Genomic DNA, 24,917 nt, shown 5'->3' with positions numbered 1-24,917 from the left:
GACATTCGCTTTTAACCTACCTTGACATACAGTACGTTCTATGCCAAATGCAAGATATGTCTTCCTATATAACTCTGCAATACATGTCTGTACTTCTATAATATAATACCTTTTCTGTATAAATGTAGACTGCACTGCACTACATGTTGCGTGACAGGCTTCGCTCAGGCTGCGTGCAGAATTTCAAGTCTATAGCTCATTTCATTAAACTAAAGTTTTGCTATGTCACGTGTTTTTTTTTTTTTTTTTTTTTTTTTTTTTTTTGTTATCTTAGGACAAGAAGCTTATAAATTGCACTTAGTCCTGTAAGAACCTTTGCGCTGCTTCCGGAGTGACAGGATATTCAGGATGGGTAAGGTTAAGGAGCAGGAGCCGCCTCCTATCGAGATCCATGAGGAATAATTAGGGCATTACATCTCAAAGTCATGTCCCCCTGGAAGGGGAGGCCAGCTCTGAACCAGTCTCTCCAGTCAAAATAGGCAGGGGGTGTCATACCCTTGGTGAGGTTAGCAAGAACCTCTGAGGTTAGGGAACAAACGCCACCAGCTCCAACAGTCTTCTCCCACAGTAGACTAGACCTATCGAATTGCCCATGAACCCCAGAATCTCGACATATGCGGTTAGTGATGTGCCGCTCCTGGCCATCCATAAGGTTGCCCAGATTGAAGTGACACATCGGTTTTTGCTGTGCCCAGTAGTGGGTTTAACTGAAAGGTATAAACCACCCAAAGTGATCCCTGATGGGTATATGTCACATGTTACAATACCAACTAAAACACCTCCTTTACTTCTTGGACCATCCTGGAAATTGCGTTCCCAAAACTTAGGAACATTCCTTTTTTTTAGCGTTAGTTTAGCTCTCATCTGGTCTCCTTTGTTTCTCTACATTAGTTGTTCGCGTTTTAAAGTCATCTTTTTCGTTCTTAGAATTTTCTCCACGTCTGTGTCCACCGTATTCCACATAAAGACCCAGAGAAAAGAAGGTTCTGGGCTCCCCTTTAAGCAAGCCTCTTACGCCAAGCAGGAAATACTCTCAAGTCCTTCCTGTACCTGGTGGGGGTCTTGCCTCTTGAGTTATATGTTTCACTAACACTCAGCCAATAAACCAATTCAAAATATTAAACTGTTACAACTATTATAAAAACATTTTGATTGGTAACAGCGGATAGAGAAAACTAGTTTGAATTATAGTGTTTCAAGTGTCATGATTTGATTTGTCAAGTGTGATAACCGTGTTACCAATTTTTCACAAACGTATGTCTCGTCCCACTGTTCTGTCCAAAGCGATATTTTTCCTGTTGAATCTGATAATTTTGTTGTCCGTTGTCTCCTTTCCTTAGTCTGAGATACATACATTGTTTTGACTACAGCTTCGTAGTCAGGGTAAAAGGTTCCACCAGGAGCAATGATTCCATTTGTCAGCCTCATTTTAGCTGGAATTCAAATAGTTCAATAATGTGGTCGATACATTGAAATTAATTTTAAACTTGTTTGTGCTGCAACAGGCCCGTAGAATTGGAGATTACTGTTAGACATGTCTCAAGAACGTATGGACTGGTTAGTGAACATTTAAAATAGAAAGGTTTCAACAAACCATTATTTCCAAAGAAAAATATTCATAAACTAGATGTCTCGCCGAGGTTAGGAACTATGATCACTAAACAGAATTCGCTGGTGTTAAGGTTGGTTCCATAAAATAATGATCATTAGGGGTAACCATATGATCATACTATGACTTTTGTATTTTCCATTCTTGTGCTTTATATTTTCTGTGCCCAATGCCACATTCACATATTTAAATTCGTTGATATGTTTTCGTGGTGTACGTTGAAATCAATACAAAAACAGGTTCACATCAAACATGATTTATATAAATTATATAAGTAGCTGGGGGACGCTATGTTCATACAGAAAATATATAAAACTGTTATTTTTTTAGGATTGGTTTTATTTCCATTTTTGGTAGAATTATTTTTTAATCCTACCAAAAATGTAACCTAAATTTAAAATTTAAATTTAATTAAAATAAAAAAAAAGTAATTTAATTTTAATTTTTTATCTTTTGTTTTTTTTTTATTTTTTTAGTATGGTTACTTCTTGAGATACAACCATACCTGTTACGTATTTTAATATGAATGTGAATGTGGGAACAATGTGTTTCATAAAGTATCCCACCAAATTGTGTCTTAAAGATGACGTGGAGTCCATAATTTTTGGACTTAGCTATATCCATAGATTGTTCAAATCCAATTTCCTATCTGAATTTCATCTCTCTAGCACCCAAAAGTGATGTGGACTCCTTTACATTGCTCCATGACGTTTGTGGGTCAACACGGTCGTCGTGGACCGAACACAAGAATACTAATTCTAAAAAATTAACCTCAAACAATTTTCAATTTATTTCCTCCCTAATTGAGTTTGAAATTTAAACTTGTTCCCAAATTAATGCGCAAAACAATAATAGGGTGCAAAATACGGCATGCGGACTTTAACACAGAGAAACGTGCAAATTGGTGAACAAAACCGCACATGTTGACAGTGAAATGTGTCAGCCTTCAACGTCTGTCAACGCAATAATTAACGCGAAAATCCCACAAATGTTTTCTCTCTTGCCAACAGGCAAGTTGACAAGACAAAAGTTGCTCTAGTTAAATCAACACATTTATTTTCTATGGTCTCCTCCAGTTTCAACCATCTAATATTCTTTTTAACAAACTCAATCAATCATATCTACGCTACGAATATTTTTTTGCCAACGTTAAGAATCCAATTTCAGATTCGTGTTGGTTAATCACACCAACACTCCTAAACACACTCCAAATTTATTCTTGGTTATATTTAAATTCATTAGATGAGATTAGGTCAAATTTAAGTTGTATTGAGTAAAAATGTCGTACAGAATGAATGTGGGTGCCCTTTGTAGTGAGTGTTCTTACAATTTAAACACAAGGATCCTAAAAGTGTAAACACAAGGATCCTAACAGTGTAAACACAAGATCCTAAGAAATAAAACCCCATTGACCACCGTAGGTAAGGAACTAACAATATCAACTGGAATTGGAACCATATAAGTGTTTATTTTATTAGCTACATTTAACTGTGTGTGTCTTTGACTGAAATGTTATGTTCTGTCACATAAGTCAATATTTTACATAAACGAATTTATTTATTTCTGTTATATTATCGATGAAGATAAAGATGTTTTGAGGTCAAAGACTACTTTTGCTTGGAGATAGCTCTTTTCACTGAGTTCTAGTTCTTTTTTAGTTAAGTGTATTAGCGGAACGTCCATATTTTTTGGGTAAAAACATATACATTTTAGAGTGCATTTTAGGGAGCACCGAAAGATATTATGATGCAATACCGCCTCTATAGTAGACATGTCCAAACACGATTTTCATTAAAACTGAGCTCAGGTTTTGATGAATATTTCCGTACAGAGTGCGTTTACAAAATCTAAGCTCTTTATTTTCATTTCTGAAAGTTACCAGAGGCAAAAGACAAATTACTCATGAAAAGTGTCATTTATAAGACAAGCTGGTCTACGGAAAGACAGCTAGTAAGACAACTTGATACTTTTAGGACTTTGGTTGGAATTACAGGGAAGGGGATGGCTTTGATTATGAGAGAGTCTATGAGAAGATATTGCATCCAATGCTAAAATACGATGCTATTTTAAATGTTATGGATGCGCTTTGTCTAGTGGAAAACAGAAGAAACCGTGATTGTACGTCTTGTAGAAAAGTACAAAACATGTTTTATTGAGTGAACTCTGAGAATAGTAAAAAATACCTAATTTTTTTTTATTTATTCCCAAAAACGAAGTACTATACGATTAAATTTGATTATAGCTCCGGACAAATTATGACTCTATCTAAGCGGCAACGAATCTAGCTGTACGGAACCAAATTTCTGTCACCCAAATGGATGCGGGTATATTCCGTTTTGAAATCGAAAATGTGTTCGTGAGTTTGAGACAAAACCGTTTTGTTCATAAGTTCAAAATTAAGTTTAATGTTGGCAAATACACAGATATAACCTGTGTTCTTCGTGTTTACTTGTTCATGGTTGTTTGTTCATGGCTCTGCTGGAATCCTAGGGATCCTGGGATCTAGGATCCTTGAGAGGAAAGAGTAGTTCAAAAACGAGCGAGTCTCGGTAATTAATAAACACCGTTCTGCCAGACCAGTTTAAATTTCAACTCCCTTTTTATACATTTAAATTGATTTCGAATATTAGCGTTCAATAAACAGTCAATACTACTTAAATATTCTTACTCGCATGTTTAATCCACTAACGAATAAAGATTATTGTAAATGTCAATGGAGAGATTAGATTCTCAAGCACGACAATGAGTGGTCTCGTGTAGCTCAACTAATGCAAGAAACCGTCGAGAAAAGCTGCGAACTATTCTTTCCATCTATTTAAAGCCTTGGTTAATTGATTGATAGTGAGCAGGGTGTGAAACATCTAAATAATGATTTTTTATTATTGTTATTTTACCTAAAGTACTTTAGAGGGATTCATTTTATTCTAGTTCAAAGAACTATAAATATTTTTTCTACTGTATAAATAACAACTGTATTTGATATTTAAGTTGGTGCATGAAGATATTATTTTCGCGATCAGGAGTCTGAAAAATCAACTGAGACACAATTTCAGATTTTCAGTTCACTAACTTAAACCTTTGTTGTTGTTCCAATACAAGTAAATAACAGCTATTTTTTATATTTAAACTTGATAGTATCACTGTACTCTGTTATTATGTAATAAAGTTTTAATAGAGCATAAAACCTAAAATTGTAATTTTTGTTTTCTTATTTTTTTTATCTTTCCACTAACCTACCCCTAATCTAACCTAACCTAATCTAAGTCGGCTTCACCTCGCACATAAAATATGATTGCGCAACGAATACAACTATTTTACTTCCTAGTGATAAAAACTATTTTTTTCAAATAATGATTTTTTTAATATGGATTCTGTATTAAAATACTTTTGTTTTCTAACTATTCTTTGAATGCAAACTTGTATTTTGTTGTGATTTGTTGAGTTTTAGTTCAGTTCAATTTTATTTGTTAAACTAATCCTCTTGTTAACATAAATATATTATAAGATATTAAGGGAAATATAAATAACTCTACATTCAAACCCCATTGGTAATTGATATCAAAAGAGGGTTGACTTATAACCGTTAAAAATGTTTCATTTTATGTATGTTTTTAATCTATTTCAATACTGGGTTTGCTCCAAACAAATAATTGTACTGATATGTAGTTCAAATTATTTAAACATTATCCTTACATATAAATTTAAGAATAGTGTTCAAATCCATAAGTTCGTACAACACAGAAGAACTCATAATTGGATACCTGCAATGTAAAATGAAAAAGGACTAAAATAGAGTTTCATCTGACAAGTATGAAGGAGGAGAACATATTGTGGGTGAATATTACAGGTTTTAATAAAAACGTAAATCCTTTTCAAGAACGAAAGAGTTGCAAAGGATGAATGAAATTTTAATAAAATGTTTCTTCCTCGAGCTTCAGTTTTACGCTGAAACTTGGAGAAAACCCGAGTGAAGTGTTGTATGTGTAATTGCATTGGATTTGGATTAAAGCTTAATCCAACTTAGTTATGGGATGACAGTATAGATTTTTAACTCTCACAATATTTTGTCTGTGTTGAAGTAATTCAAAGAAATATACGGAACCATTGGTGTTCGTGAATATGGAAATAAAAATGGTAAACAATATGAAATGTGCCATAAAAAGCAATGTTGCCCCACAGTTTAAATCACAATTAATGTGACACTAACAGAATGCAGTGTCTGTCGTCTGTCACAAATGTCAAGAGGGCTTTCACAGTCACATAATTTATTAGCTCTCGATACTTTCAACCCAAATAGCACAATTTTATGCGTATTTCATTTTGTAGTGACCGATCGATGATTTGGTGATTGGAGTACCACAAATAATCACTTGGATAATCACCTGTGTTAATTGGATGACCAGTAAGCTTCTAAGGTTAGCCAACTGTAAATGAAATAATTTTTTTTTTAACTCGCTTGTGTACATTAAATTGTTTTGCCCATCGTCCCCAATAGTTTATCAATGGAAACGTTTCACTAAGAAATTATACTTAGAAAATATTTAAAACATTTCAAGTGACTACCCTTACTTACTTTGCGATCCATCCAGAAGGACAAAAAATCAAGACTTTATGCAAAATTGATTTATTCGCCTTTGAAGTTTTCAATTCCAAATGCTAATGCGTTGTTTAAAGATTGTGGAAGTTTACAAAACTTCTTTCTGTTAAGTTTTTATAACATACAAAAATAGTACAATTAATCACAGATTTGTATATATGTATTGTTCAGCTTTATACCAAGCAGTTCCAGCTTCATACATCCTGATCAGTACATAGTTTCGAAACGTTATTGTAATAGTATCATGATATCAAAAGATGATAGGTACAAAATTTGCTAGAGTATTTTTTTAAAGTATTTAAGTGTAATTTTTTTATTTGACAAATACCCAAGATAAAGTTCTAGCAGAAATTAGAAAAGACGCTACCTTGATACCTGTTATTGGTTGAGACTGGCTAACGAACTTATATACAAGTCATTTTTAAGTGACATCACTGTAAGATGGACACCTACTGTATTTCCACAATTTTATACAATACAAGCTTCTCAAAACTTTGTAAGTCACTATGTTGAAACCTTAAGAGGTACCGAAAAAACGTAAGAAATGTTAAGTGAACTGAGAATTCCAAAACACTTTTTCTTTTTGCTCTGCGATATCCATACTTTTCCAAACCTTCAAATGCCGCAATCTTGAAAATGTTGCACCAAATCCACAGATTTAAATTAAATTTAACTAATATTAATTGGGGATTTCTATTTGTCAAACAATGGAAGCAAAAATGTTTCTTTTTCAATCTTTCTATTAATCCCTCAAAAAGTGTGGGCCTACACAAGGGTTAATAAAAGAATTTTCACTTGAAATTTGAACACTCATACACTAAAATAAAATAATCGAACATCTGGCGTGAAATCTATATATATAAAAATGAATGTTTGTATGTTTGTCCTTTATGGAATCGTGAACTATTGGACCGATCATGATGAAAATTTGTACGTATATGTATTTTTCCACGGAGAAGGTTTATAAGCTATGCCCATCCCTTTCCCGATTCAGGATTCCGCCCCACTGGTTACAGAAATACCCATAAGAAATGCATTGCAGCAAACATATGTTAACGTCTTTTCAAATTTTTAATCAGCTGTTCTTTGTAAACATATATTACACTTATAGTTTTAAAGCATAGAGTAAGCTTAAGAGAAACGACAAATTTTGTTTAAACTGTTTTTGCAATCACTGTTAAACATAGACTTTACTATCCAGATAATACAATTCAAATTTGACGTAAAAATTCACCTTTAACTGCAATATTTATTTAATATAAACCATGCTCATGCTTGATCAGAAGAGTAATGCAGATATCATAATTACTATCTTACGTTGGCTACAAATATAAAGAATGTTATAAAATCAACCTTAGTTGTTTTTTTTTGACAGAAGTATGGTTCTCAAAACTCCGTGTGTACATATTCTCTCGATCGAGACAACAAAGCAAGCTCAATCGTGGCATCGGAGATATAACTAATTTAATCTAAAATTTATTATAGTAAAAAAAAATTTACTAAGTAATATAAGGACTTCGGTTCTTAAGATTTGCGTGCGAAGCCGTGGGTAACAGCTAGATAGAGACAGGAATATGGTACATACCTTCATAATACGCCAAGAGGCTCACGATGGAACGACTATCAATTATCTCAGCAATGTTTAGAATGTGATAGAAAAAGAATAAGTGAATATAGTGTACTGTTTTCAACGGGAAATTGCGTGCGAAGCCGCGGGCAACTTTTGCAAAAAATTATTGAAATGCGCAGCAAAGCGCGCCGGGCCCGCTAGTGAAATATAAAATTGAAACTATAAATGACTATAACATTTAAAAAAATATCTCCACAAAAGTTATTCAAAGAAATTAAATAAACTAAATATGCTTTACTTATGTGTCTTTCAACAAACTAACGAATTAAACTTTAATATTTCCAAAATATTTCGCTAAAAACGTATATTCTAAATTCAAAACTTTAACTTGAAACAAAATGTATTATTTCAAATCTGTTTAAAAATCATTAATATATCTTGATGAAATATTTCGGATGAGATAGCCTCCCTTTTATAACCGATACATTGCTGATTGGTTGTATCAATTTCTTTGTTAGCTTAAAGATTTCTTCATCAACTAATTTAATAATACTCGATAAAATATAAACTATAAATCATTAAATGTTAACTTAAATTTGTTAAACTTTTTTTTGAACTGGTCCATCTCACCCTTATACTCTGGGTTCCATGGACCTAATCATATAGGTAGAGATGGGCCAACAATAAAAATACAGCAAAAAATGTGTATGCATTTATTTAACATACATATACACACTATAAAATGACTAAGTAGTTACAAAAGTTTGGCCATAAGTTGGAAAATTGTAAAATATAAAATAGTAACATACTTACAAAATGTAATTAAAGGTAACTATTGGCCTTATTTACTGTTTCTTTTTTTTTTTTTTTTTTTTTTTTTTTTTTTAAGCACCACCAGTCGTTTATTTGTATTTTCCATTCTCGAACAAAAATCTCAAAGATCTCCATATTTTTAGTACAGTTATCATGAGGCCACCTTGAACATTTTATACACTTTATTCAATCTGCAGTGCTCTACGCAGTTTCATAGTCCTCCAGACGTAAACCATATCCTTTTGGCTGGCCTTTTTATCCTGTAGAAATATTGCTTTCTTGAGTTCTCGTTTCCTTTTGATTTCCTATTTTATTTTTGATTTGTTCTTCATCTCTTCATCGGTGATTATGAGCCACTTAATATTACTTGCCGAGTTTAAAATTTTGGTAATGCATTAATGCTCCGTTCAGTTTTTTCTTGTGCAGAGAAGGTATTGGTGATATTTTTTTTAAGAGTTTTTATTCGAATAGGATTCTCATCATCCTGTTGAGTGCTTGATCCAGAGAGTGCTATATTGTCACTGTCTGTGTTTTGGGGATTGCTTGTTGCGGGCGTTTGACTCAATTCTTGGGTATTAGCTTCTGCTAGGGTGTGAATATCTTCATGAGCTTTGCGTCACTTTCTGATGCAATTAAGTTATAAAAATTTGTCTGTGACTAATTTGAGTCACTTTGCTCTCCATCTTGCAACAAAAATCAATATTAAGGTACTGCTGTGCTGTTATGTCTAGAGGTACTATTCCATACTTTTTAAAGCCAGATGTCGTATTTTCAACAGTTGCTGGTTTAAATCAGGCCTCTGACAAAATGTTACCAAACTGAAGACGGGCTATCTGTCGTGATGGATTTTTTGTCCTTAAGGACTTAAAAAATCTTCTGTTAAGATGTTGAAGGTAATTTACGTGTGGCTTGGAAGGCTCAAAAGTATTACATCATTATTCTCAGCATACTCGAGCATTTCAACAGAGCTGCAATGACATCTGTGACCATCAAGGATAAGTAATACTTTACCCGGAGGCTTTCTAGGAATAAAGAGGGTTTTCATCCAAGCTAGAAATATATCTGAGTTGATGTACGGGGACTTTTCGTCATATCTATGGCCGAACCCGGTGGCATACCGTCGGCATACTCAGCCTTCTTATTTGTACCCTTATAATATTATAAGGAGGTAATTAGCTTCTCTCCCCACTGAAACAGCTCATTACTGTCACTACCTCTCCCTTCTCACCGGATTTAATGGAATTGCCATTTTATACCCCTTAATAGGAAACCACTTTAATGTTACTTAGCTGCAGCCCAGTTTCTACCGTATTATACATGCTACAAGTTTTTTTATGAAGTTACTCTCTTTCAAAACATCTTCCAGCAGTTGAAAATATTGTTTAACTTCTTTGTTCATCCCAAGGGCCCTATGTTTTGACACTACTTCCGATTTTCTAACAAATATTTTAGGGATTCGCTCCATAAATGTCAGTTTGGCTAACGAAATTAAAGTCGTGATTGATATTCAACTGTTCAGCCAATTTGAAGGTCATTAAACGTACACAATCTCGTGTAGGAGAAAATCCACAAGCTTGGAGCTTTTGAACGTGATGTACCATTTTTTTTTTTTTTCAACAATAGCTCCCAAGACTGAAGGTGGACAACAAGGCTCTTTTGTCAAACGATTGTACGCAATCTTCGTTTAAGAGTAGTTTTAGGAATATTAAAATACCTGGCAGTTTCATTCACACCCATACGATACTTTTTCACTGCACCAACAGCTTCTACCAAGTTCTCTTCCTTCCACTAGGCACGTAGGGAACCCTGCTTAAGGGCGTACTTACCCAGAATTTCTTTCATAAAATTCTACAAAAAGTAAACATAAAAAAATTTAAAATTCAGCTATAATTTATTAATACACAGGTTATAACCTAGTTAAGACATAACACAAGCAAATATAAATATAAACATATATTAGTACGCCAAATTGTTCACAGTAAATTTAACTTGATCAAATTTTTTATTTACATACAATAATTGTGCATTTCTCAGTTCATTCCTTAAAAATAATGCGTTAGTTATTTCATAAATTTAAGGAAACCTAAACACATCTCAAAAAGACCATAGTAAAACAATTGTCCATATAATACCAATTCGACGTGGATGATCGCATGATAGAGATGGACCAGAAGGTCGTTTTGTCTCTGTCAACAGCAGGTGCTCTACAATGAACCGTTACACAATCAACTTGCTTTAAGTCAACCAGAAACATAATAAAAATATAGTTTACACCACAATGATTGAAAAGTGTACTCTGCAAAAATTATTCACTCGCCTGAAATCTATTTCTTCAAATAACTTCTAAACAAGCGGATCAATTTAAGGGGGGTCCGTACCAAAAATTTCTTTTTTAAAGTTTTTGGTTTTTTTTTAGTTTTATATTCTTCAGAATCTCGCCTTTTCAAAGATGTGCTTATTTTCTTTCTATCTTTATTAGAAGTTATCGAAAAGAAAGTTTTTAGAAAGCATTGCAACCACTTCATGGTGAAAGAGGCAGCCCCGCTGGTGGCCCAGTACTGGGTTATAATACTGTTATACTGTTATAATACTGAGTATGATCATAACAAACACTTTCTATTGCCAAAAGCTGTTATGCTTGCTATAAGCACATTTAATAATGGCCTGATAAGTAGAGTACAAATAATGGATGAGCTTAAACTTTCTACTGGTAAAACTTTGGTTGCTGCAATGGAAAGCCTTGAGAATAAGTGACTCAAGAAAGCCGAATTAGCTGCAAGTGAGCTTGAGAAGAAAATCAGGAAGGCTAAGTCATTAAAGAAAAGAATGTTAGAGGACCAATTTGAGCAGGATGAAGCAGACAAACCAGCCTACAGCACTGGCAGCTACTGATGTTACCAAGTTCAGTGTAGGTTTGTACAAAGATTTTTTCAATCGCGTTTTCCCAAAAGTTGTATTTTCTAACTTTGATGTAAGTTTTCTCAGGACCCGTTAAAGATATCTTTATGAAATTTTCACTGTGTGTTTATTTTAGTATGTACAAGTCACTAACACAAAGGTTTTGTAAAAGTTTAATTTTTGAGCTTATAAAAAAATTTCTAATTTAAAAATCTGAAATTTAACACAAGTTTTTAAAAACTTTGTAGAAAAATTAAAATACAAAATAAACGAAATTCCTTGTATCAGTGACTAGAGTATTACATGATTAATAAAATAAAATAAAAGATTTCAGTGTAGGTCCAACCCAACTCTATAAAAATTACATATAATTAACATTACGGAGATAGGCGCACAGACCCCCTGAACTGAAAATACGGGAGTAAACTAACACAGTACCTACGCCATGACACCTGCACACTACTAGTAACGATCTCTAGCGGCTAGGTTTTAAATTACGCGACTGGTCCATCTCACCCGCTGGTCCATCTCTCCCGGCTTTACCCTACGCGAGTTTTTTTTTATACGTCAATCTGTAATAGTATAAATTATTTAAATGACTTAATATCTTATACATAACTCTAAATGGAAGAAGATACCCAATTGGAGAAATCTGGGTATTTCGACCTCTAAAAGGCTAACGTTTAGCTAGTGAACTGATCTAAACAAGACATTAAAAAGTGTGGGATTTAGATGAAGGAGGGAGATGGGCAGGACATAAACAGGATGTGACAATTTGTATTTCTATAATACACATTCCGGATCAGCTGTTCAGTTTTAAATATGCCTCGGGCCCGCGCGGCAGACGAAGTCCACGGCTTGATTGTCTGTATGTTTGCGCCAAATCCAGGAGGTCTGTTGAAATAAACCCTAATTTGAATACCTATTCTTGACCCCTAATTTCAGTTGAAAACAAGCTTAATGCCTCCGTCATTTGTGGTTATCAGTTACAAAACCGGGGGACACTAAGAATATTGAAAATTGTGAAAGAATATTAGATTGTATTGTCTAAATTTGTCATTTTGAACTACGTGGGGATATGGCCACACATTATCCCCCATTATGAAGGTTGTCAACAATTACTCTACCAAACTTCATCATTTCAATTGTCAGGCCAAAATAAGTCAGAAACGTTGTATAAAGCCCTGTCTTGCTTACTTCACCGTATCTCTGTCTGTTTGTGTGTGTGTGTGTGTGTGTGTGTGTGTGTGTGTGTGTGTGTGTGTTTTTTTTTTTTTTTTTTTAAGAAAACCCTTTATCTTTAAATTGAGCAAAATCATAAAATGCAAACATAAAAAATATTGTATAAGGTTTTAAAGAGGCGGCCAGACAACTTTTCAAACTGTTATAACTCAAAAATGGAAAATTTTATGAAAAGGTTATAAAAATAGTGAAATATAGGTTACATTTATATGAACAGTTTCATGCTAAATTTATTTCGCTGCAACAAATAGTTAAGGTTTTACTGAGCTCCATCGAGCCAATTTGGATTGTACGAGAGAATAGCCTTATTAAGTTCGTGATATTGACGGATACATTTTTCTTTAAACATCACTCGTTAATTGCGCTAGTTTACATACTACTAAAAACCATCCGTTAAACAAGGTAAGGTTAGATCAAAAATGTGTATTGGCCTTTGAAACATATTAAATGACATAAATGGTATTGAAAGTATAACAATTAACACTTTATTCGAGGTGCTTGTTTAATGTTGCATAACATAATTAAGGCACTGCTTTCCTACATTTTGCATAATGGAAATAGCTTTACTAAGTACAAAGTGTATAACACTCTGAGACTTGCAAAAACACATGTGAACATTAAATTTTAAATACTAAAATTCTTATGAAACGTAGACTAATAACGTATACAAAGCGTGTTTGTTCCTTTGACTTTATGAGTATAAAGTTACACGCTGTACTTCCCAAAGGCTAAGGAAATACACGAACAAAGCAAACAAGAGTAGGGTTGCAGAGCAATCAAAGGAGTGACTTAGTCAGTTCTGGAGTTTTATTTTCTATAAAATAAGTGTAATTGAAAATTCGTAAAAGAATAAAATATCAATAAGAGTGTCAAGCAGAACAAGTAAGGCCAGTGACTCAGCTTATAAATAAATATGCCTTTATTCATTCCAGCGTTTCTCAGATACACTGCTTTTTAGACCAATTCATGCCACATTTAAATATTAAAAATTCTACATTTAAATAAACTATTTTGTTATAGTTCGCTATCAATTCGAGCCAAATTTATAACATAGTCGTTTATAAAAGAGGAGGAAATCCCAAAATCTTTATTTATTGCCTAATATTAATTGCTTTTTTTATAGTTTGAGATGAGATTGATAGAATTTAGAATTCTTTGAGTAAGAAAAATAAAAAAATAACCATATAAACCAATTGTTTTTTTTTTTAGAAAATAAATGGCTAATATATAAACACAAAAAAATGCAAATAATTTATTGTTCATTTAACTTATAATTAATAAATTATTATAACTCAATATGTCAACAATAGGTCAAATTTAAAATTTAATGTAGCCTATACTAAAACTTTAAATATTTTTTTTTATTTTTTAAATACTGCTGTTTTAAAATAAATTAATACTTTACAAATAATATTAATGTCAATCCCGTCTTTAAAAATAATTCCAGCGATATATTACGAAGCAAAAATTACAATGTTTCCGCCCAGGATCGAACTGGGGACCTTCTGCGTGTTAGGCAGACGTGATAACCGCTACACCACGGAAACTGTGGTAGGCAATATCTATCTTTAGATCGTAAGCTGCTGACAAGCTGATTTGGTTTGCTAAAATTGATATGAGTATACATTACCTATTTATATTTGACTATGTGAATGTAGTTATAGAAGTTATAGAAACAACTAGCAGTTACCCGCGGCTTCGCACGAAATTTCGTATGTTTGCACCTGTATAAGTACCTCTGGTTCGAGTGAATTTTATTTCTGCCTTATTCCCACGTTCAATAAAATATGTTAAAAATTGCATAGTGATTGAAATTTACTCCGATCTTAGTATTTTTGTTCCATAGCTGATTTTGCTTCATTCCGGATCAAGATAATACATATAAATATACAGCTCTGTGAAGCCTACTTTTGTCAAAATACAACTAATTTAGGTTTCATAACAGCCTTTAAATGTAATGTTAAAGTTAGACTACATTGTCTCTTATATCTGCACTGCTAGCAGTTACCTGTTTATTTGCGCGCAAATTAGTAGGCTTAGCACGTGTATGAACACTGCTGTATCGAGTGAGTTATATTTCCGACGCCAAGGTTGAGTTTGCTTTGTTGCCACGGCCAATAAAATAGGTCAACAGTTTTTATTTGTAGCAATTGTACATTATTTGTTCTTAGCATGATTTGTTCCATAGCCTACTTGATCTTGCCATGATTCCCGATAAAGAAAATATATAGGTATCACAGATCAGAAAAGACTACTTCTGTTAACAGTGAACTAAGAAGAGTTTTATAGTAAAGGTTAGATAGTAATATTGTCTTTTTTTAGACCTAATACTTAGTATTTAATAAAAATGTACAGATAGAACTGCATTAACAATGACATTATGCGTTTGTTCCTTTATAAACTGAAAAAATGTTAATATTTTGGTACATTTAGATCTGGAACTGGTACATTAGCTCAAAGGCATGGCCCAGCAAACTTTCATCTAGCATAGTTCTTACCGACCGCTTCATATTGAGTTTTCGGAGTCAAATTCTGACTAGCTTGTATTTTAGGACATTTAATAAGGTGATGAGTACTTAACGCTGAACTCTAAAACTGCTTTAAAAATAATGGCTATTCCTACCATTATTATAAATAATGCATATTAGAATATACTCACTGTAAATGCAAATAAATAAATGTAAAATAATAAACAATATTTACACAGAACAGTTGATTACATTAGGCATTCTCTTTTAATTGATATTTCACAACTTTAGAGACCAAGATGGGATTTTCACTACTTCAAAGACCAGTGGGGCGTACCCCAGATGGGATTTCAAAATAAGAATAGGCCTATATTCATCCCCGGGATCGTAAGAATGCCCATGTAAAGTTTCAGTACGAACGGTTGAATAGTTTACGCGTGAAAGCAAAACAAACATAAGCACTTTCGCATTTATAATATTATTTTAGAAATTAAACTGACAGACTATTACTTTTCGCTTTCTCTATAGCCCAGAAGCCTAGAACCAATTTGCATTGTATAAATTTCGAGCCGATAAAGTAATTTGCTCTAAAAAAGAAATCGATCATCAGCTGAACTAGCTTTGGTGGAGGTCGAAATGAAAGGGTGTCATAAGTGTTAATATCAAAATATAAATATCAAACAATAATTATATTCTCAGATCTTATTCTTCTTAACTTGACACACTTGAAACTACCCGTGAGAGGAAAATTAGATCTAAATCAAATTCAGCCTAACCTAAAAAGACGCTAAAGTGTATATAAATTTCTTTGTCTTGTGGTATGGCACTGACATAACAATTATCTAGATGTCTTGAGGCCGATTTAAAACGCAACAAGCTCAAATATTTTTATCTGAGAAGAATTATTATTGTTTTATATTTTTAACCCTTTTGATAGCATCTCGTTTCGACCTCCGCCAAAATTAACGTGGTTGGCGATCGATTTCCTTTTCAGGAAAAATCGTTCTGTCGATCTCACGAAAAACTAAGTTGTGTGAGACAATGCAAAATGGCTCTTAAGCTATAAACAGGACTTCATTCAAGTTGTGTCCTTGTCTGTCTGACTGTCTGTGCGATAACTCCTTTTAATACTGTAGGGAACTCACGTGTGGTGTAGCGAGGAGTCGGGGAAGTGGGATAGATTCCTCGAATTCGTCGAACTAGTCATTCCAAAAAATATGCTGTGATACTCCCCTCCCCACCCCTCAATCGTAGTGCCTGCCTACCACAGTGTCATCTCTTGGTCCGCTTTGTGTACATGTGCCGTATTAAACTTGAAAAGTGTCATTTTAGTTGTTGTTGACAGTATAGTTAACCTAGTGCATTATTTAATCAGTACTTCGTAATTAAGAAAATATCGAAATGTGTCGATAATTATCTAACATTTAACATTATACTGTGCATGTTTAAATATACAATTATTATTTAACTAAATTACCTCATTTATGGTAACTATTACAAGGCTTTACAATGACTCTTTTGTATTTGTATTTATCAATAATTTTTTAAATACATATAGTTTCAAACGGATGAAATAAATTTATAACTACAACAGTTGCATTACAATTTAAAATACTAAATAATGCTACAATCATTCTATATTAAGATAATTAACAAACATTAGAGTTAGTAACCAATTAAAACAGTCAAATAGACAAAAATAATACAAGAACAACGACAAACAATATGATTAATAATACTATGCACACATAAAATTTCTCCACTTAAAGAAAAGATAAGGTCAAAAGCCATAAAAATTTATTATAATTAAAAATTAATTACATAATGTCATTTTGTTCAAAAACTTTAAGTGAATTATTTATAGTCTAGCATGCGCAACGTTTTTAGAAATGCGTGAAAAGTGATTGACAGGGAGCCCTGACAGTCTAGGGCGCATACCTCCCCCCCCCCAACACCACTCGTAAGCTCCATACAGTAGAAAGGTCCTACAGAGTTGGAACTTGGTATGTGTACCTCTTGATCCTCTTCATCTTGCGGCTATTATTTATTGTGAGGGTATAAAGTCAAAATTATAAATAAAAATCAAATTCTGAAACTTTTAAATTAGTAACAGTAACCACGAGAACATCACAAAATAGACAAATTTGTAAACAAACTAAGTAGGCTACAAATATTACATTTATTTTATTATGTGACCTGTCACACGTGTGATGTTACTTTGTTGGAAAGATTTTTGTTACATTATTTAATTTTTGGTTCTTTCTATAATTCCTTGTGTCAGTATAGTGGCATTACTATTAGAGAAACTATTTTCAAATAATATTCAGTGTTGTTTGTGTATATATAAAATTATAATGACTTTAGTCATACGTTTACAAAATTACATATAATTTTATTGTTTTTATGGCTGTCATCGCTTTAAATTCACAATTCCAATATAAAACTCATATCATAAGTACATCATGTTTATACCCTTATACCATGAATACAATACCATGAAAGCTCAAAAAATCGTATGACCTTCCCTCGAATTATATTTGTACGAATACATAAAATCTTTTTAATAATAACCCAAACATGTTAGGTTACACTGTCTTTTACAGTAAAGGATACAATAAAAAAGGAAATTGTGAATAGATCCATGCTTTCCTTACAGATCTTCATAAGTTAGGAATTTTATATTTGTTCAAACAATCAGAAATTGGATGTCTTTGTTTGTTTTACCTTTAATTCGAAGACTTAAAGGTATTGGTGATTTCACAGTTATTACTTAATGGACACATTTAAAATTTAGTGCCACCCCACCCACCCAGTTTGGAAGTGAGTGGGATTGTTTCTAAATCAATTTAAAATATCCTCAAAATAACATTAATTATGTTCACAAAGAAGATTTAAATGCTCCCAACCATAGAAAAATAGAACACTGTTCTTAGATTGATTCGATAACAGGGCATAGAACCTAACATTGACTGTGTACATTATTAGCAAGCTCTGTTCACTGGTTCCATGGGGCTTAAGCCCCCCGAAATTTTGAAAGACTTCCATCAAAAATGTGCTTAGTAGTTTGCTTTATGCTAGAACACACTCAAGAGGTCTTAAAACTCAAAAATTCCCAGTGGGAAGATACCTGAGCCTCTATTTTTGAAGGTTTTTTTTTATACTTCCTAAACAACCCAGTCAGTCCACCCTTCCCTCTGACATAATTCTCTATATACGCCAGTGAAAGGTCCTAGGTGTACATGTAGTCTTCTTAAATTAGGTACATTTAATTAAAAAATATATTTTCAAGGTACAAATAAATATTAAACATTTCACACTTAAAAGCTATGCTTCGTGTACGTACTGTACAGTAGACGTTTTATATTTTCGTCTTAAACTGTTTTCAATTGGGCGTTATTACAAAATGGACTAAATTACGTACTGTAAATGCCTATAGTTTCACGTGAATCGATACAAAATTCTACTTTTCTATATTCAGGGATGTTATATTGAAGGGCTATGAATTTGATATAACATTATTTTTCAAATCCAAAATCGATTTCACCACTTTAGAGTACTTCATGTAACCTTTACAATTGCATATAAAATAACTAATGGAATATCTAATACTGAAATTCAGTTAAGTTTCAAATTATTGTATTTATATTCAGGTTTTCAAGTGAAACAGGATTTCCTTTAGCGCAAAAGAAACAACCGAAACCCTGAGTAAATTACATTAGAGATAAAGACCTGAGTGTGTTTAGAGAATGTGTGCTTGGAGAATGTGTGCTTAGAGAGTGTGTATTGACAAACAATATTGCTACAAGAGTATTCAGAGTAGCTGGAGTATGTGGTGAGAACGGTGCTTGGATTCAAGTGCACCCATGCCTCCCCCCCTACCATCACTCCCACCCCACCACACCTAACCGAATACCTTTCAGACCATCTGATACAGCTCGGGCTCTGGCTTGACAATGTGGGGAATGAGATTCAGATGTAAGCAGCTGCTAACAGCTTCGTAAATCTTTCACAACAACATTGTGCTAGTTTGCTCAGTTGTTGTTACAACATTCTGTTGTGTCGTAACTATGTTATTTGTATCATAATTTAATTGTAACAGTAGTTAATTTGAACCTCTACAAAAGTATAGCAAGATTACACTGTATTATTTTCTATAATACAATAATACATAGAAGGTAGGAGTACAACTCAAGACATCACGCAATAGGCTTCGCTGAGGTTGCATGCAAAATTTCAAGTCAACTCATTTCATGTTTTACTATGTCACATGTTAAAAATTTTTATTATTGTAATCTTTTTGTTTACACATTTATTTATTCTGCAATATTCTCGTTGTCATTATGGTTACTAATAACACCAATCAAATGTGATATGCGTGATCTTTGAACTCGTTGTTTATATAGAGATGAAGCTTCATTCAAGATTTTAAGTCTGTAGGTCAGATCGTTTTTAAGATACAGTGCGGACATATAGATAGACAGACAGAAATGAAATTTTCAAGTTCGTCAAATGATTGGCTGAGCATTAGCTCAGCCATCAATGGAGTATTGAGGTATTTTTCAGACGTCTACAATGCTAGCAAGCTTTTAAAGTAAGGGTAATAACTGTATTTTTGTATGCGTAGATGAACATTCTCTGTTGATGTGTTGTGTAAATCCATTTTTACAGAGTAGAGAAGTTTTTTTTAATAGTGGAGAGTCCATGTTAAGGTTAATGCTGAAATTTGGCTACCTCACATTTTATCTACAGTGGAGTCCTCCCTTAAAAAAATCAAGTTGAATCTAGACATCTCACTAAGGTTAGTAAATAGGACAAGCCAACAAAATTTGCTAGTGTGATTAAGACAAGTCAATTTTGTAATACAATAAATACCTTACTTGGCATGTGCTAGGTTACTAATGTTACCACAAAAAATTCATAGTTACTATAAGCAAATTAAATCATTCATCATATTTGTTTAGTGCCTACTAGCCATTAATCGTTTCAAATGTTTTTTTTATTACGGTAACAGTTTATAACCTTGCTTATTATTTATAGAGTCATATAATCTGCTTTTCAACTTCAGCCCTTCCCTTTTCTATACGTGTATATTTTAGAAACTATATTGCATTTAAAATTTAAATGTAAATCATTTTAAGGAAGTACAAACTAAGTTAAAGATGTGTATATGTGTTATGTTAGTTACTCACCTGAGGAAGAGGTGTGAGGGGAAAGATGTGTGTATGTGTCAGGTTAGTTACTCACCTGAGAAAGAGATGTGAGAGGAAATATGTGTGTATGTGTCAGGTTAGTTACTCACCTGAGAAAGAGGTGTGAAAGGAAAGATGTGTATGTGTTAGGTTAGGTACTCACCTGAGGAAGAGATGTCAGAGGAAAGATGTGTGTATGTGTTAGGTTAGGTACTCACCTGAGGAAGATATGTGAGGGGAAAGATGGGTGTATGTGTCAGGTTAGTTACTCACCTGAGGAAGAGATGTGAGGGGAAAGATGTGTGTATGTGTCAGGTTAGTTACTCAACTGAGGAAGAGATGTGAGAGGAAAGATGTGTGTATGTGTCAGGTTAGTTACTCACCTGAGGAAGAGATGTGAGAGGAAAGATGTGTGCATGTGTTAGGTTAGGTACTCACCTGAGGAAGAGATGTCAGAGGAAAGATGTGTGTATGTGTTAGGTTAGGTACTCACCTGAGGAAGATATGTGAGGGGAAAGATGGGTGTATGTGTCAGGTTAGTTACTCACCTGAGGAAGAGATGTGAGGGGAAAGATGTGTGTATGTGTCAGGTTAGTTACTCAACTGAGGAAGAGATGTGAGAGGAAAGATGTGTGTATGTGTCAGGTTAGTTACTCACCTGAGGTAGAGATGTGAGAGGAAAGATGTGTGCATGTGTTAGGTTAGGTACTCACCTGAGGAAGAGATGTGAGAGGAAAGATGTGTGTATGTGTCAGGTTAGTTACTCACCTGAGGAAGAGATGTGAGAGGAAAGATGTGTGTATGTGTCAGGTTAGTTACTCACCTGAGGAAGAGATGTGTGAGGAAAGATGTGTGTATGTGTTAGGTTAGGTACTCACCTGAGGAAGAGATGTGATAGGAAAGATGTGTGTATGTGTCAGGTTAGTTACTCACCTGAGGAAGAGATGTGAGAGGAAAGGTGTGTGTATGTGTCAGGTTAGTTACTCACCTGAGGAAGAGATGTGAGGGGAAAGATGTGTGTATGTGTCAGGTTAGTTACTCACCTGAGGAAGAGATGTGAGAGGAAAGATGTGTGTATGTGTCAGGTTAGTTACTCACCTGAGGAAGAGATGTGAGAGGAAAGATGTGTGTATGTGTCAGGTTAGTTACTTACCTGAGGAAGAGGTGTGAGAAGAAAGATGTGTGTATGTGTTAGGTTACTTACCCACCTGAGGAAGAGAAAAGGTTGTGGATATTGAAACTTAATGTTATGCATTTTGTAATATATATATATAAACGATGCCAAATGTCATAAATCCTATCATTCTTTACAACCTTCCACCTTCAGTAACAAAGAATGGTTATTATTGCTATTTTCTTTATTGCCATATTACAAAAACTGGTTCAAACCGCTTTGAGGGCCGGTAGCTAAAACCGAATAGTCTCTGAGCTAGCGGTTCAAGTCAACGCAACGGTATTGTCCATCGATTTAAAGATTATATTTAAAGGCCATTGATACAAAGATTCGGAGTGTAAACAGCCCAATTGAATGAATTAGATACAACTATAGAAAAAAGGTTGTTGCATCAACAAACCTATTTTTAGTTGTATCCTTATACTCTTTATATGGTTCATTGTGACAAAGAACCTTTTGATTCAAATTGTAATTTTCTTAGTAATTTGGGTCATTGTCAAAACGCCTCATAGAGTAAAAGACCCTCTGTTATTTGTTATTTGTTTAGAAAGGGTCATTGAGTCAACGATTAATAGTGTAAAAGACCCAACACTACAATTGCAAATATAAAAATAGGGTCGTTGAGACAATTCATAGATATAGTTATTTAAGTTAACAATCAACGTTATTAAAAATAACTTAAATAGTTTTGCAGAAAGGAATAACTTTTGTTTCGCACCACAGACTGCTACATCACGCTTGTTGCTCTGTAGCCGCTAGGGGCGGGACTACCGTGGCCATTTTGATGTCAGTGCATTTCTCTATTGCTCAGTGCTTTCCAGGTGTGCTTGTGAGAGGTTACTATCGCTCCTTGTTGAAATGACTACTTCTTTTGGCGGGCTTATAACTGTATGTTTGTACGGGGGGGGGGGGGAATGGAAAGGCAGTAGCGGGACTGACCAACAGAAGTGACTACTTCTTATAACGTGCTATGAATAAAATCAAACACAGACTAAAATGTATAGTAAAATAATGGTTTGAATAAATCTACGAACTACTAATTTATTTTTAAAGAATCCATTGTAAAATTGAGTAACATATTGCATGATCATTTAACAGCGGTATTTAAAGCTCATCGGATTCTAAATTAAATTTCAGCACGGTTAATATTAACTCCTATTTCAGTTCAATAGTAGCTTCATCCTGATGAGATTTAAGGATGGATTAAAAATAAATTGAATCTTTTCTACCTAACAAAGCTGTTGTGTAATTTAATCCTGGCAGAAAATCAGTCTTTCTGTTGATTATAATTATAGTCTTTACTAAGGTTACATTGGGATCTTACCTTACATTCGCTTAAAAATAAATTACATAAAACAGATTTTGATACACATTTTCCTGAGAAATCATCAAAACCATTAATTGACCTTTTACAAGATAAATTAAATTCAACAATGTCAAACGATAAAAACATAAGTACAACATATTTAGCAAGATTGTATTCCAGAATTTTTATTTCTTATTTAAGTTATTATAAACCCATAATTTTACTTTTAGAATATAATGACAATGAAAAAATTATTTCATAAATACAAGATTGTAGTGAAAACTATAGTGACCAAATTAAAATAGAAACTAATACAAATTTTTAAGAACTAAACGTCTCATATTATTTTCAAATATAAAAAACAACCATTTAATAATTAGCAAACATACTTTTTAAAGATATATACGAGTATTCTCATCCCGTTACAAGATGAAGTCACTTTTGTCGGTCAGTCACGCGACTGCCTTTCCATTTTTCTGAACACAAAGCAAAAGCTAATGAATCCTAAAATTTTAAAACTATATCTTTAAAATTTTTATGCACTATTAAAAACTCTTGAATGTCTTGAAACTGTGTTTTTATCCATCCTTGTGTGATAGCTCTCAAAAGAAAGGTCTTTGAAGTTACATAAGTTTCTTTTGGTCCAAGGAAGATTTTTATTGATTATGGGGTCAAAATGTCAAAAGAAAGTCTTTCTGTCAATCTATCTGTCTGTTTACCCGGCTGTGCAATAACTCTTGATAGAAAAGTCCTAAAGATTTGAAACTTGGTATATAGCTGCCTCTTAATCCAAGCAAGAACCTCTTTGATTTTAGATTCCAAAGATGAAAGGACAGTCTATCTGTCTGTGTAAACGTTAACTCGTTTTTCAGTTCATAAATTGGTTAACCCTACATCGGGCGCTAAACGGAGTTTTCCTCCGTGTATTTTTTTATTATTATAAATAGTACTACTTTTCTGATGTTGGCAGTCGTTTCCCGCAGTGTACTTCACGAGCATCTTTCGGAGAAGCGAAACAATAGCCTCCCGCTTATCTTTGTCAAAATCTGTCAGTATGAGGTCTACTTCCGTGTGAGACTGGACGATTCCTCCGTGAGCGCCCGATGTCGTGTTTGTAGTCCTTGGACGAAAACTCCGTGAGCGCCTTATAGTGTTTAGTTTTTATGGAGTAATAATCCGTGTGCGCCTAAATGTGTGACCTGTGATGGTTTCTTTTTAAGTTTTACAATATATTTTATTTGAATTTTGTGAAATGGAGAATGAAGACGAGAGACTTGTCAGTACAGTACTCGTGTGCTAGGGAACATTTCAGTACTGTTTATGGAGTGAACATGTCGTTATAAGAACCAGAAGGAAAATGTTTTGAAACTTTGTGTAGTGTTAAAAAAATGTTTAGTAAAGAATAAATTTTGATTTTAGAATAATAATTGACATTACAATTGTATAGGCCTAATATCTCAAGAATTGAAGTAAGTTGTTTTTGTAAGAAGTTAAACACTAAGTTAATTTCCATATATTATTACAAAAGGTTAAACATTTTTACAATTAATTGCATTATTCCTTAAAATAAATCATGTTGTTATTATACAATAACATTTTTTTTTAATTTCGAAATTCTTATTTGGAAAATTCCATACATAAGAGAGTAATTTTTATTTAAATTCTAAAAATGAATATATTACATTGTAATTAAATCAGTATGAATATTTAAACAAATAAAAACAGTTTAAACGACTGTAATATCCATTATTCGCTAACCTGGAGGAAACCTCCGTGAGCGCCTGATGGAGGGTTAATAAACAAGTTTTTACAAAAATTACAGCAATAATATAGAAACTATGTAAACAATATACATATTGTATTATTTATGCAGTCTCAGAAGAATAATCAACTATGTTCAGGTATTTATGTCAAATGTAGAATTTAATTTTGTTTAAAAACTCCAAGCTCCTCTAATATAAATTTTATTTTTATAGATATTGTAAAAATGTTCTTAAGTTAAAACGTTAAATTAATAAAAAAATGTATTTTTATCATGCATACGTATTTTT

The 24,917-nt window shown here is 33.3% G+C and overlaps 1 protein-coding gene and 1 non-coding gene across 2 annotated transcripts in view; one reads left to right on the top strand and one right to left on the bottom strand.

Annotated features, from left to right (window-relative positions):
- LOC124368279 (potassium voltage-gated channel subfamily H member 8) overlaps nucleotides 1-24,917 on the top strand; it is a 234,054-nt gene that overhangs the window by 161,452 nt on the left and 47,685 nt on the right. The window lies entirely within an intron of this gene.
- On the bottom strand, nucleotides 14,204-14,276 carry Trnav-aac. Its single transcript has one exon. It is a non-coding gene; the product is annotated as a tRNA-Val (tRNA).

This window comes from Homalodisca vitripennis, chromosome 8 (genome assembly GCF_021130785.1).
Source record: "Homalodisca vitripennis isolate AUS2020 chromosome 8, UT_GWSS_2.1, whole genome shotgun sequence".
Lineage (NCBI taxonomy): Eukaryota > Metazoa > Arthropoda > Insecta > Hemiptera > Cicadellidae > Homalodisca > Homalodisca vitripennis.
Note: the sequence above shows the minus strand (reverse complement) of the source record. Positions and strands in the feature narration are given on the sequence as shown.